The following is a 12735-nucleotide window of genomic DNA, read 5'->3' as shown; positions in this document are numbered from 1 at the left end:
GGGCCAGGTGCCACTTCCCAGACAGCTGCCACCACCACTGATGCTTGGTTGTCCTTTAAGGCTGTTCGTGTGATCACACGGGCCTCAGGCTGAAACCAAGGTGGCCTGCCCCAGGGTGGAGGGACGCTCCGGGCTCAGGCTCTGGGCCCCTGCTGTCCTCCTGGACAAGCTTTGGTGGGGGGTCTGCAGTGTTAACTCCCCAGCCCCTCATGAAGAGTCCTGGCTTTCAGCCAGTTTGCAAGGGGACTGGGAAGAGGGAGCAAAGGGCAGAGCACAGGCTTCGCATGCTCTGGATCCCACCCCCGCACCTCTCAGTCCCCAGCGCTGCCACATGCACTGTTGCACTGTCATCCCGTCCTGTTGTTCATCGATTTGCTCAAGCGGGCACCAGTAATGTCTCCATTGTGAGACTTGTTGTTACTGTTTCTGGCATAGCGAATACGCCACGGGGAGCTTGCCAGGCTCTGCTGTGCAGACGGGATACTCTCGGTAGCTTGCTGGGCTCTCCGAGAGGATCGGAGGAATCGAGCCTGGGTCAGCCGCATGCAAGGCAAACACCCTACCCGCTGTGCTATCGCTCCAGTCCAGCACTGCCACGCAGAGACTAAAAAAATGTAAGTAAGGGGTGAAAAAATAGGACCCCTTACTTGCTAAGGGTTAAGACGCTTGCCTTGCCTCCTGGCAACCCAGTGAGAGTCTCTGCATCGCGTGGTTCCCAAGCACCAGCTCTCGGGCTGTCCTGGGGAACTGGGCTTCAGCCTGGGTCTCAGTGATCTTTGGGGTAGACACAAAACCATTCCCTTAGAGATGTATCCCCTGGCATGTGCACAGCAGGAAGCTGTGCCTGACACTGCCGTGGCAAGAATGGGGGTAAGCGGGTCAGAGCGACAGCCCTGCGGGTAGGGCATTGGCCTTGCACACGGCCCTCCTAGGTTCAATCCTCTGCATCCGCCAGGTCCCTGGAGCACAGCCAGGAGTAATTCCTGAATGCAAAGCCAGGAGTAAGCCCTGAGCACTGCCAGGTATGGCCCATAAAAAGCCCCTCCTCCCAAACGGGGATGAGTGTCCTGGTCCCCTGCTGCCCCCACCATCAGCACTTCCGGAGGCATCAGAGGAATCAGCTCCAGGCCCCCTCTCTCCACAGAGCCTGGGAACACTGGGGGGAGGGGCAGGCCCTATTCACAGAGAGGGAAGCGGTGGGTGGAGCTCAGGGAAAGGCACCCGGGAGCCTGTTCACCGGCTCTGCCTCTGCCTCTCGCGTAGGGGTGTCCCCACGCAGCCCTAGGGGTGCTGTTGGGGACTCTGCTTGCCGCCCAGTCAGGTTCCCGTCCCGCAGCCCAGACAGCAGAGCCTTGAGGAAAGTCTCTGCTGGTCCATCACAAGCTCCTCTCCAGGGCTCGGCCCTTTTCCTAGGGCTTCATAAGCGCCCAAAAGTTAGTGTTTACTTTATTGGCCAGCTGGGGCAGCTGGGACAGTCAGTCTCTTAAGGTGAAAGAATCAGAAGGGTTGGGTTGGGGTCTCCACATGGTCACCCAGGTACATAGCGGGGAGTGGCCCCTGAGCACCACTGGGTGTGGTCCAAAAATGGAAGGAAGGAAGGAAGGAAGGAAGGAAGGAAGGAAGGAAGGAAGGAAGGAAGGAAGGAAGGAAGGAAGGAAGGAAGGAAGCGGGAGGGACGGAAGGAAGGAGGATCTGTGTCATTAAAAGGGAACTAAAATCTGACTTATTCTGACAACTGCAGAATCAGAAGATAAGAGGAAAGTAAAGGGGCTGGAGCAATAGCACAGCGGGTAGCGTGTTTGCCTTGCACCCGGACGACCCAGGTTCGATTCCCAGCATCCCATATGGTCCCCCGAGCACTGCCAGGAGTAATTCCTGAGTGCATGAGCCAGGAGTAATCCCTGTGCATCGCTGGGTGTGACCCCCCAAAATAAATAAAATAATAAACTTAAAAAAAAAAGAGGGAAGTAAGAAACATCCGTGTATGGGAGCCAGAGATAAAGTACAGTAGACAGGCCACTTGTCTTATATATGGATGATTCTAGTTCAATCTCTTACAGTCCCTTGAACACCACCAGGTGTGATTCCTGAGCACAGAGCCAGGAGTAAGCCCTGAGCACCACCTGGTGTAGCCCAAACATTTAGAAAAACAACACACCCATCTTTGTCTCTGTAAATTCCGACAATAATGAAAAACCATGTAAGAAAACAATTTCGGGGCCGAGTAGGACAGAGGTTCAGGCACATGACATGTATTCCACTGACACGGGCACCTCCTACAGTCCCGCAAGCACTGCCAGGAGGGGTCCCTGAGCACAGAGCTAGGACTAGCCCGAGAGCACTGCAGATGTGACCCCGCCCCCACAATTCTCTCCGGAAACATCCTGGGTCAGTCACCGTCCTCCCTATGTCCAGCCTCCGCCTCCTCAGGCTACTGACCCTTTGTCTAGCTGTCCTCATGGGCATCCCAGACCTTCCCCTGTGCACCCACATCCCTCTGAAAGCTTCTCCCAGCAGAAACCAGGCGCCGGGCTCCGGGCCCGAGCCAGAGCACGCTGGGCCAAGTCCCGCCCTGGAGAGGAAATCTAACTTCCAGGCGAGTCGGGAAGATCACCGGGCATCAGCGAAGCATACTCACTCCACACTCCCTCACCTTCCTCTTACCAGGACGGGCCCAGGCCTGTGTGTAGGTACTGAAATGGATAGCGTTAACTGGGTGAAACACAAAATGACTTTCGATGTGCCAGGGAGATGGTTCAAAGGGCCAGAGTACCTGCTTTGCCTGTGGGAACCCCAGGTTCCACCCCCAGCATCACCTGGGCCCCCAAGTGCCAAGCAGAGAATAGCCCAACTGTGCCCCAAACCCCAAGCAGGGAATAGCCCAACTGTGCCCCAACTGTTTTAAGGAAGGTGCCAAAACAAAATGGTCCTTGTTCCGAGGATGCATCACATGAAGATACGAGACGGCACTGGCTGGAGGGACCCTGCGACCACCCTTTACCATCTATGTAGTCTTGTTTTTTGGGGGGGCTACATCCCGAGGTGCTGGGGACCCACACAGGCTTCCCGCATGCAGGGCCTGCTCGTGGGGCATCTGCACCTTCTCCCCGCCACCTTGCTCTCTCCTCTTGGGTGCTGCAAATTCACTCTGAGGGAACCGCTCACCTAGACCGGGCTACGCCAGGGCAACAGTGTTGCGAGCAGCGAAAGCACAGCTGGTCTGCACATCTGGGCCTGTGCAGCACTCTGAGACACAGGAAGTGAGGAAGCACATTGGAGAAGGTTCTAGGTTGACCCATGCTTAGGAGAAATCTGTGGATTTAGAATTCACAAAAATGGGCCACTGGGGGAGAGGAAGTAGGGGAGAAGGGGGATTTATTTTTCGAACATTTAATACTTTTGGTAGGTTTTTTTTTATACTTCCCCCACTCCCGCCCACCCTAAGTGCTCAGGGCTTACTTCTGGCTCTGTGCTCGGGGGGACCATATATGGTGCTGGGAGTGGCACCCAGCTCAGCTGTGTACAAGGCACATGCCCCACCTGCGGCAGTACCTCTCTACCCCACTACAAACTTACTGTGAACACTCACTTCCCCAGTCCCTGGCAATCACCTTTCTGATTTGTTTCCATTATGTGGACTTCAGATCTCTCCTAGAAGTGGAATCACCCTGTCCTCATCATTTGACAGACCTGTTTTATTTAGCACATGCTCAAAGACTGAATAGGTAGTACAGCTTGCTTTGTATATGGTTGACCTGGGTTTTGTGGTAGTCCACAGATGGTCCAAAAAGTTCACCCAGGGGGCTGGAGTGATAGCACAGCGGGTAGGGCGTTTGCCTTGCACGTGGCCGACCCGGGTTCGAATCCCAGCATCCCATATGGTCCCCCGAGCACCGCCAGGAGTAATTCCTGAGTGCATGAGCCAGGAGTGACCCCTGTGCATCGCTGGGTGTGACCCAAAAAAGCAAAAAAAAAAAAAAATCAAAAAGTTCACCCAGTGACACCCCCTTTTATTTTTATTTATTTTGCTTTTTGGGTCACACCTGGCGATGCACAGGGGTTACTCCTGGCGATGCTCAGGAGACCATATGGGATACTGGAAATAGAACCTGGGTTGGCCGAGTGCAAGGCAAACGCCCTACCCACTGTGCTATCACTCCAGCCCCTTTATTTTTAAAGGCTGGATTATATAGTGCATTGTATGTAATCAACCACATCTGAGTCACTTGCCTAATAGAGGATATCAGGCTGTTTGTACCTCTTCACTATTGTAACAGGCATCTAAACACCTAGATGACTCTGCTTTCAGTTATTATATTTTTTTTTACTTTCCGTGTCACACTCAGCAATGCTCAGAGGTTACTCCTGGCCCTACACTCAGGAATCACTCCTGGCAGTGCTCAGGGGACCATATGGGACGCTGGATTGAACCTGGGTTGGCCATGTGCAAGGCAAACGCCCTACCCGCTGTGCTATCACTCCAGCTCCTATTTTCAGTTCTTCTGGATATGGAATCAGAAGCACTGATAGATTTTGCGGGGGAGGGAGGGGTGTCTCCCAAGAGGTGCTCAAGAGGTCTGGGAACTCTACTGCCAATTCTCAGGTTCCGAGAATGCACTGCTGTTTAGGTGCTACAGCAGGGCTGGGACTCAAACCCTGGCTGGGGGAACTTTCACCCTAACTGCTGTACTATCTCCCCGCCCCACAAGACTGTGGAGGGGCGCAGGCAGCGTCTAGTTTATACTCACCACTTTCCTACGAGTTGACTAAAGCCTTTTCCATCCTCTCTGTAACCAAACCTCACCGCTCGTGCCTGAGCTGAATCGGGGTAGAGCTGCCAGTTTTAGCAAATAAAAATATAGGACACTGTTATATTGGAATACTGGATAAACAGAACCTAAAAAATATATGTAAATACACCCTGTGCAATATAATCACTATGGACAGGAATAAAAGAAAATGCTGAATTTTTCTTTTTCGGCATAACCAGGCACCCTGCTTTTTTCTGGGAATCCCAGGCTCACGGAGGTTAGCTAGCCCGACTGCCCCTGCAGAACCAGGTGCTCTGCCATGTACTAGCACTAGCTGGTCACTGTTGCTCGGCTCCTGAGGACACCCACACAGCTGTGCATTAGCTCGTACCGATGCCGAGCACCCAGCAGCCTTCTCTGAGCCACTTTTTTTTTTTTCTTTTTTGGGTCACACCTGGCAATGCACAGGGGTCACTCCTGGCTCTGCACTCAGGAATTACCCCTGGCGGTGCTCAAGGGACCATATGGGATGCTGGGAATCGAACCTGGGTCGGCCGCGTGCAAGGCAAATGCCCCACCCGCTGTGCTCCAGCCCCTCAGAGCCACTTTCTAGGCCCCTGCAGCTATTCTGAAGTGGTGGCTTGCGTGGTGCGCGTGGTCTCCTGGTGGTGAGCTAGAGCAAGGGACTGGCGGCGCCAGCACACACAGCTGCCCTTCTCAGCCCACAGCCCGCTGGGACGGAGCAGCAGTCACGACTGTCCGCCCACACCCTGAAGCCCTACTTCCCATCCAAAAGGGATGAAAATAATTCACTGACCATCTGCACTTACTGTTCCCAGGGCCACGGCCACTAAAAGCTACATCTGGGGCCACATACCCAGCGGTGCCCAGAGGACCAGCTGTTGCTAGAGATCAAACCTGGCAAAAATACAATCCAGCCCTTTGAGTCATTTCCCCGGCCCCCGCTACCCTCTTCTGGTTGGTTTTTGGCATCTGGCGATGCTTAGAGGTTCCTCAGTGTTTCGGGGACCATGCGGTGTTAGGGACGGAACCTCTGGCCTCCCTCGTGCCAAGCCCGTGCTCCAGCCCAGTATGAGCTCTCCCTTCCGTCTATTTTTTTGACCACACCTTGCTGTACTCATGACTTGCTCCTGGCTCTGTGCTCAGAGGTCGCTCCTGGAAAGGTTTGGGGGCCCGTAGGTGGTGGCAGGGTTGAACCTGGCTGTGTGCAAAGCAAGTGTCTTACTTGCTGGACAATCTCTGCTCCTTCCCTGGCGATTTCCTTCGAACCAATCCAGGCACTAAACCACCCTCACCAACAACGCCGGGGGAGAGTGGGCCTGTGGCAACGGGGGTCAAACTCAGGGTGGGACTCACCACCTGGACCACAGCCTCAGCCCCCTGGAAGCCCCACTCCATGGGTGGGCCAGCCGGCAGCCAGAGGCCGAGGCCCGCGCTGCTCTGGGCGGCGCCTGGGCAGACTCTGTACCAGCCTCCGCCTGCTGGGCACGGCCACAGCTGCCACTTGCTTTCCAAAAATGGGCCAGGCCAGCGGAGCTCTGTCAATGCCTTTCAGTGTTCCCTAGGCAAAGATAAAATTTTGTTTCCACAAGAATACACAGACCAAAAATAAAACGGAGACAACCCCTATCTCGTCTGTGCGGCTCTCTCCCGCGGGCAGGGCCCCTTCAGGTCACTGGCCATGCACTGACGCTGGTTATCAACAGTTGCTCCGCTGTCTTGCCCGGAGTTGAAGGCTGTCAGCTGGCCTGGCCTCGGAGAGGACACCGAGAGTCGAGAGCGGACAGCGCAGTTTGGAGGCTCCGTCTTCCCTGAAGGCACTAGGAGCGAACTTCGGTTTTCCTTCACGGCCTCCTGCTCTGGCGTAGAGCCAGAGCTAGTTAATGTCAGGCGCGTGTGCAGGGCTGAGGGGACAGGAGAAACGGAAGCCTGTCACCACGTCCCCCTTCCCTTCCCTGCTGTTTCACAATCCTGTGCTGTTTTCTCTTCATACATTCCTCTAGGATGCTGCTACACGCAGGGTGGAGGCACCCTCAGTCATGACACGGACTCTCATTTACACGCAAGGCGGGAAGGTGTTTCTCAAGGGCTCAGTCACTCACAGGCGGCCTGGATCCACATCAGGCTGCCTGGAAACTTAGGAATGTCACACTTTTCCTAACAGTCCCCTGCCCAGCCATGCCCCGAGTAATTCATGGTTTCACCCATCCTGGTGAGTCTCCGAATTCTGCACTGGACTCTCACTCCAGAGAGTGGTTTAACCTGTCTCCAAACAGATAAAAAAATAATTCTTTCCCCTTTGACGCTAGCTCTCACCTGAAGTGATTTCCTTCCCCAAAGCGAAACGGTCCTCAGGCAAGAGAGACAGTGCAGTAGGGTGCCTGCGTTGTATGTGGCTAACGGGGTTCAATTCCTGGTACCCCATATGGTCCCCTAAGCCCCAGTAGGAGCTGAGCACAGAGCCAGGCATAAGCCCTGAGTGCAGGGAGGGACAGAGAAAGGGAGGGAAAGGAAGGACAGAGGGCCACCCAAAGGGGCTGGGATAGAGTACAGATGTTTGGGCAATGCCTGGCTCATGACCAACCCAGGTTTAATGTCTAGCACCACATGGTCCTTGAGCGTTGGAAGCTTCCAGAACTGCCAGGCTGGCCTGGGTATCTGGACCCTGTGGGCCCTGCGGAGCACTTGTACTAAACGAATGGCCCAGTTGGCTGAGACTTGCCTGTGGGGCTCCCAGACCCTGCTCCCCTCAAAAGCCCCAGAGGGCTGGAGAGATAATATTGTACCTAGAACGTTTGCCTTTCATGAGGCCAGCCGGGATTGGATCCCTGACATCCCATATAGTGCCCCAAGCACCACCAGAAGTGATCCACGAGCGCAGAGCCAGGAGTAAGCCCGAAGCATCACTGGAAGGGGCCCCCAAAACAAACAAAAGAATCTACAGTTATGGTGGCATCTTATATAAATGATACAACGGTCATCTTTGGGGAAACTGCTGTAGCACATTACAGCCTTCACAAGGATGAATCTCTCTTCTCCCCTCCACCTGGGGGGAAGCCCGAGCAGCAGCTTCTGCATATTTCCCTAGAACAAGAGCAACGGCTACTAGGTGGAGCCTGGGGAACTCCAATGCAGTCCTCAAGTGCCCTCAGCAAGCCTCTAGCTCTTCAGGCCTGTGCTACACTGTAGCACTATTGTCCCTGGATTTGCTCCAGTGGGCACCAGTAACATCTCCATTATGGGACTTGTTACTATTTTTGGTATATCAAATACTCCACGGGTAGCCTGCCAGGCTCTGCTGTATGGGCAGCGTACTCTCGATAGCTTGCCAGGCTCTCCGAGAGGGACTGAGGAATCGAATCCGGGTCGGCCACATGCAAGGCAAACGCCCTCCCCGCTATGCTATGGCTGATTCAGTCCACGGCCTGTGCTACCTGGCTCCAATCTGGAATAACTAAGAGGCAGACCCTAAACGTGTCTATTGAGATGGATATAAACTCTTAAAATCTAGTTCTATAAACTGTTTTACAAGCAATACAAAGTGTAAGTTTGATATCAATTCCCTCCCAGCTATCAGTCTATCCAGACGGCAAACCTACCAAAGAATCCACTCTCCAAACAGGCAGCGCACACGCTCACTACCAAACAGGGTTGTCTGGACAGCTGCCTGTGGCTGAGGTGGGCTGTGCGACCGGCCAGTCCGCTGTCCTGTGTCCGTGGGGGACAGAGGGCACTGCTGCAGTGATGCAGCGTTCCGCTCGGCCCTCTGCCACTCTTCTCTTCCCAGGAGGCTGGACGGTGTCTGTGGAAACAGTCCTGATAGAAATTAATCCTTTTGGAGGAAAGGCCTGAAGAAGCAAAGGGGGCCAGAGACAGGGTCTGTTTCCGACCTCACAGCCTTCCCCTCCTCTCTCCCGAGGCCACCTACCTGCCCTCCCCAGATTATGTTGCCACAAATACACTCATCTACTTTTAACACAGCAACCTCAGAGGACTCACTGAGGCTGAGCTCCTTTCTTCTTTTTCTCCTTTTTGGGTCACACTCGGCGATGCTCAGGGGTTACTCCTGGCTCTGCACTCAGGACTCACTCCTGGCGGTGCTCAGGGGACCATATGGGATGCTGGGAATCGAACCCGGGTCGGCCAAATGCAAGGCAAACACCCTGCTCGCTGTACTACCGCTCCAGTCCCTCACTTCCTTTCATTGTTGTGGCCATCCTGGGGTGAGGGGGGCAAGCAGGGCCACACCCAGGGGTGCTTAGCGGGCTCAGGCAGCCAGGACTGAACCTCGGGCCTCACAGATGCCAAGGCATGTGCTCCACAAAAAAGGCTATCGTTTAAGCCCAAACTTCTAAAATTTCCTGCACATACATTCCCACTGAGATCAACTTACAGATGAACGTATGAGAAGAGATTTTAGGATCAAGTTCTCTGTATAAACTATTCAGCTCCTGAGTGCTATTTCATACAAAGAATAGGGCAAAAATCCTCATTTTGACATTTCCTGGCAGCTGACTTTTCAAGTTTTGGAAAAAGATGCACAGACCACAAATAAATCTTCTCAACTGTATTTGGAACTGACAAAACATTTGAAACAGACAAAATCTCTAGGGACAAGGCCCGGAGCACAGAGCCTGTCCCTATCATAAAGTCTGACACCAGCTGTACAGAAAATCGGCAATTGATCTTTGGCACTAAAGTGGATAATCCCTTAGCTCTTCATACAAGATTCAGGCTGCATACCACATATTAGATTGCTGGTAAAAATGTTCAAAGTCCTAGCTAACATTTTTAGTATCAATATGCTAAGCATATCTAATGCCTAGTGCCTAAGATAGAGACTTTTATAATAGATTTGGGTTTATTTTGGTCACACCCGGCTGTCTTCAGAGCTTACTCCTGGCTCTGTGCTCAGGGATCACTCTTAACAGGGCTAGGGGGACCATGTGGGGTTCCAGGAATTGAACCCAGGTTGGCAATGTGCAAGGCAAGCGCCTTACTCGCTGTACTATTTCTTGGGTCCTGTAAGAGATTTATTAAAGAAAACACAATTGAAATTACAATTAAAAGAAATTTCCCCCCAATCTTGGAAGTATATAACAAAATGTTTTGATGGTTCAACCAGCCAATCCTGAAACATAGAACTCCTATTATTTCCGTAGGTATTTTACATAGGAAAACTTTCTTTCATTTGCACTCCTGGATTTTGGAAGGCTATGGATTGCTTCGCTGAAATATTTGATACCATTAATAGTAATGTAAAATTATTAATCACTGGCTAAAACATCTTGAAAAAATTGATAATATTAACTTGGACTGTGCATGACCAAACACACATTATAAAAAACACAACTACATTATGGATAATAAAATCTTTAAACTCTCCATGATGTGTGGTCAGAACAAGTGACAAGTACTCAATTCAATCTCAAATTCGAAGTTTGATGGTGTCCGTGAATTACTACAGATTATGATATGAAGGTGAGTTTCAATTTTACTTCCAAACTCTGCCCTACATAGGTGCAAGGGCTTTGCTATTTTTCAGGTGATAACTCTTTGTGAGAATACATGATTTTATAAACATAAAAAAATTAATTTTTATACCTGGATTTATTTATACCTGGAACCTTCAAATCAAATGACCACTAATTGTGTATCTTTTTCTTCAGATACTTTTCTTCACAGCTCAGAAAGACCTTCCATTTATAAAAAGGCATTTGTGGGGCTGGAATAATAGCACACGGGTAGGGCGTTTGCCTTGCACGCGGCCGACCCAGGTTCGATTCCCAGCATCCCATATCGTCCCCTGAGCTCGGCCAGGGGTAATTCCTGAGTGCAGAGCCAGGAGTGACCCCTGAGCATCGCTGGGTGTGACCCAAAAAGAAAAAAAAAAGTATAAAAAGGCATTTGTGGGGCTGGAGCGATAGCACAGTGGGTAGGGCGTTTGCCTTGCACGCGACCGACCCGGGTTCGATTCCCAGCATCCCATATGGTCCCCTGAGCACCGCCAGGGATAATTCCTGAGTGCAGAGCCAGGAGTAACCCCTGTGCAGAGCCAGGTGTGACGCAAAAAAAAAAAAAAAGGCATTTGTTTCTTTTGGGGGAGTGGGCCATAGGACTTACTCCTGGCCTCTCATTTACAGACAAGGTGGGATGTTGCTTTTCACATGGGCTCAATCACACATAGAGGGCCTGGATCTGTGGGGACCCAATGTGGTGCTGGGGACTGAACCCAGGTCGAACAAATGCCCTACCTGCTGTACTTCTGGGCCACATTCAGTGGCTCAGGGCTAACTCCTCGCTCTGCAATCAGGGATTATAACTGAGAGACAGGGCTTGGGTGGTCATATGGGACGCCAGGGATAGAACCCAGGTCAGCTTAATGCAAAGCAAAGTAAGTGCTCTACCTGCTGTACTATCTCTCCTGCCCAAAGGGGAATTTCTTGACATCGGTTCGAGTTCAATATACTGCCTTCTGAAAGGTGTTGGAACTCTGTAGGACTGAAACCCAATCATGAACAACTTTATAATTGTATCTATGATTCAATTAAAAAATTAAAATATATATACTGCCTTCTACTAAAAATTAAGTAGCCAAAAAGTAATCACAAACTATAGATATTGTTTTTAGAGGTGGATTGTCTCTTAAGTGAAACAGAAAGCAAAAGCACAAACATTTAGATGCTAAAAGAATAAAGCACAGGTATGGCTAGTGGAACATCAATTAAGTGCATACTTGGTAGAAACTATTTAGACTGTTTTGAGACAGCACTGACTCCCGTGATTATGAGCACTGAAAGACACTTACTACCCTCACACACTGCTTTTAAACTATTTCTAAGTACTAAATTTATACAAATGACCAACAAAAAAAATAATATTTCTGAGGGTTAAATATCCCTTGAAACTTGGAATAAAGTGGTCTGAGAAAGAAATGACAGACTGAATGGGGCTGGAATGATAGCACAGCGGGTAGGGTGCCGACCCGGGTTCGATTCCCAGCATCCCATATGGTTTCCTGAGCACCGACAAGGGTGATTCCTGAGTGTAAAGCCAGGAGTAACTCCTGTGCATCGCCGGGTGTGACCCAAAAAGAAAAAAAAAAAAAAGAAATGACAGACTGAAGATAGTTAATGAGAATTTCCTTTCTCTTCAAAGATATGTCTATTTCCTTACAAAAGACAGACCTTTGGAGTCCTAAAATGTAACAACAACTTCAGAAGGCAAAATTGATTTTTATCAAAAGTAATTTTACAGGGGGCTGGAGCAATAGCACAGCAGGTACGTGTTTGCCTTGCACACGGCCGACCCAGGTTCAATTCCCAGCATCCCATATGCTCCCCTGAGCACTGCCAGGGGTGATTCCTGAGTGCAGAGCCAGGAGTAACCCCTGTGCATCACCAGGTATGACCCAAAAAGAAAAAAAAAAGTAATTTTACAAATTTTAAGTAGTGGAAAATTCCCCTTAAAACAACACCAACAAACTATGATTTTAAATTAACAAGTACAGAAACTGGCAAAACTAAGTCAATAAAGTGAAGAATCCAGGGGCTGGAGATAGTAATCAAGTTGAGGCACTGGCCTTGCATGTGGCTGATGCATGTTCGATCCTCAGCATCCCCTGGTTCCTCCAAGGTCGCTGGGAGTGATTCCTGAGCGCAGAGTCACGAGTGACCTGAGCACCACTCAGTGTGCTCCCCCTGCTCCCCCCAAAAAATAACATTTCTTTAGGTGAAAATGTTTTTCAATTCTCCTCTCAAATTTGAATTTTAAAAAAAGCTGTTCATTTTGGGCTGGAGTGATAGCATAGCGGGTAGGGCGTTTGCCTTGCACGCGGCCGACCCGGGTTCAAATCCCAGCACCCATATGGTCCCCTGAGCACCGACGGGGGTGATTCCTGAGTGCAGAGCCAGGAGTAACCCCTGCGCATCGCCAGGTGTGACCCAAAAAAAAAAAAAAAAAA

The sequence above is a fragment of the Sorex araneus genome, chromosome 3, assembly GCF_027595985.1.
Source record: "Sorex araneus isolate mSorAra2 chromosome 3, mSorAra2.pri, whole genome shotgun sequence".
In the NCBI taxonomy this organism is placed as follows: Eukaryota; Metazoa; Chordata; class Mammalia; order Eulipotyphla; family Soricidae; genus Sorex; species Sorex araneus.
This window is presented reverse-complemented; position numbering follows the sequence as displayed.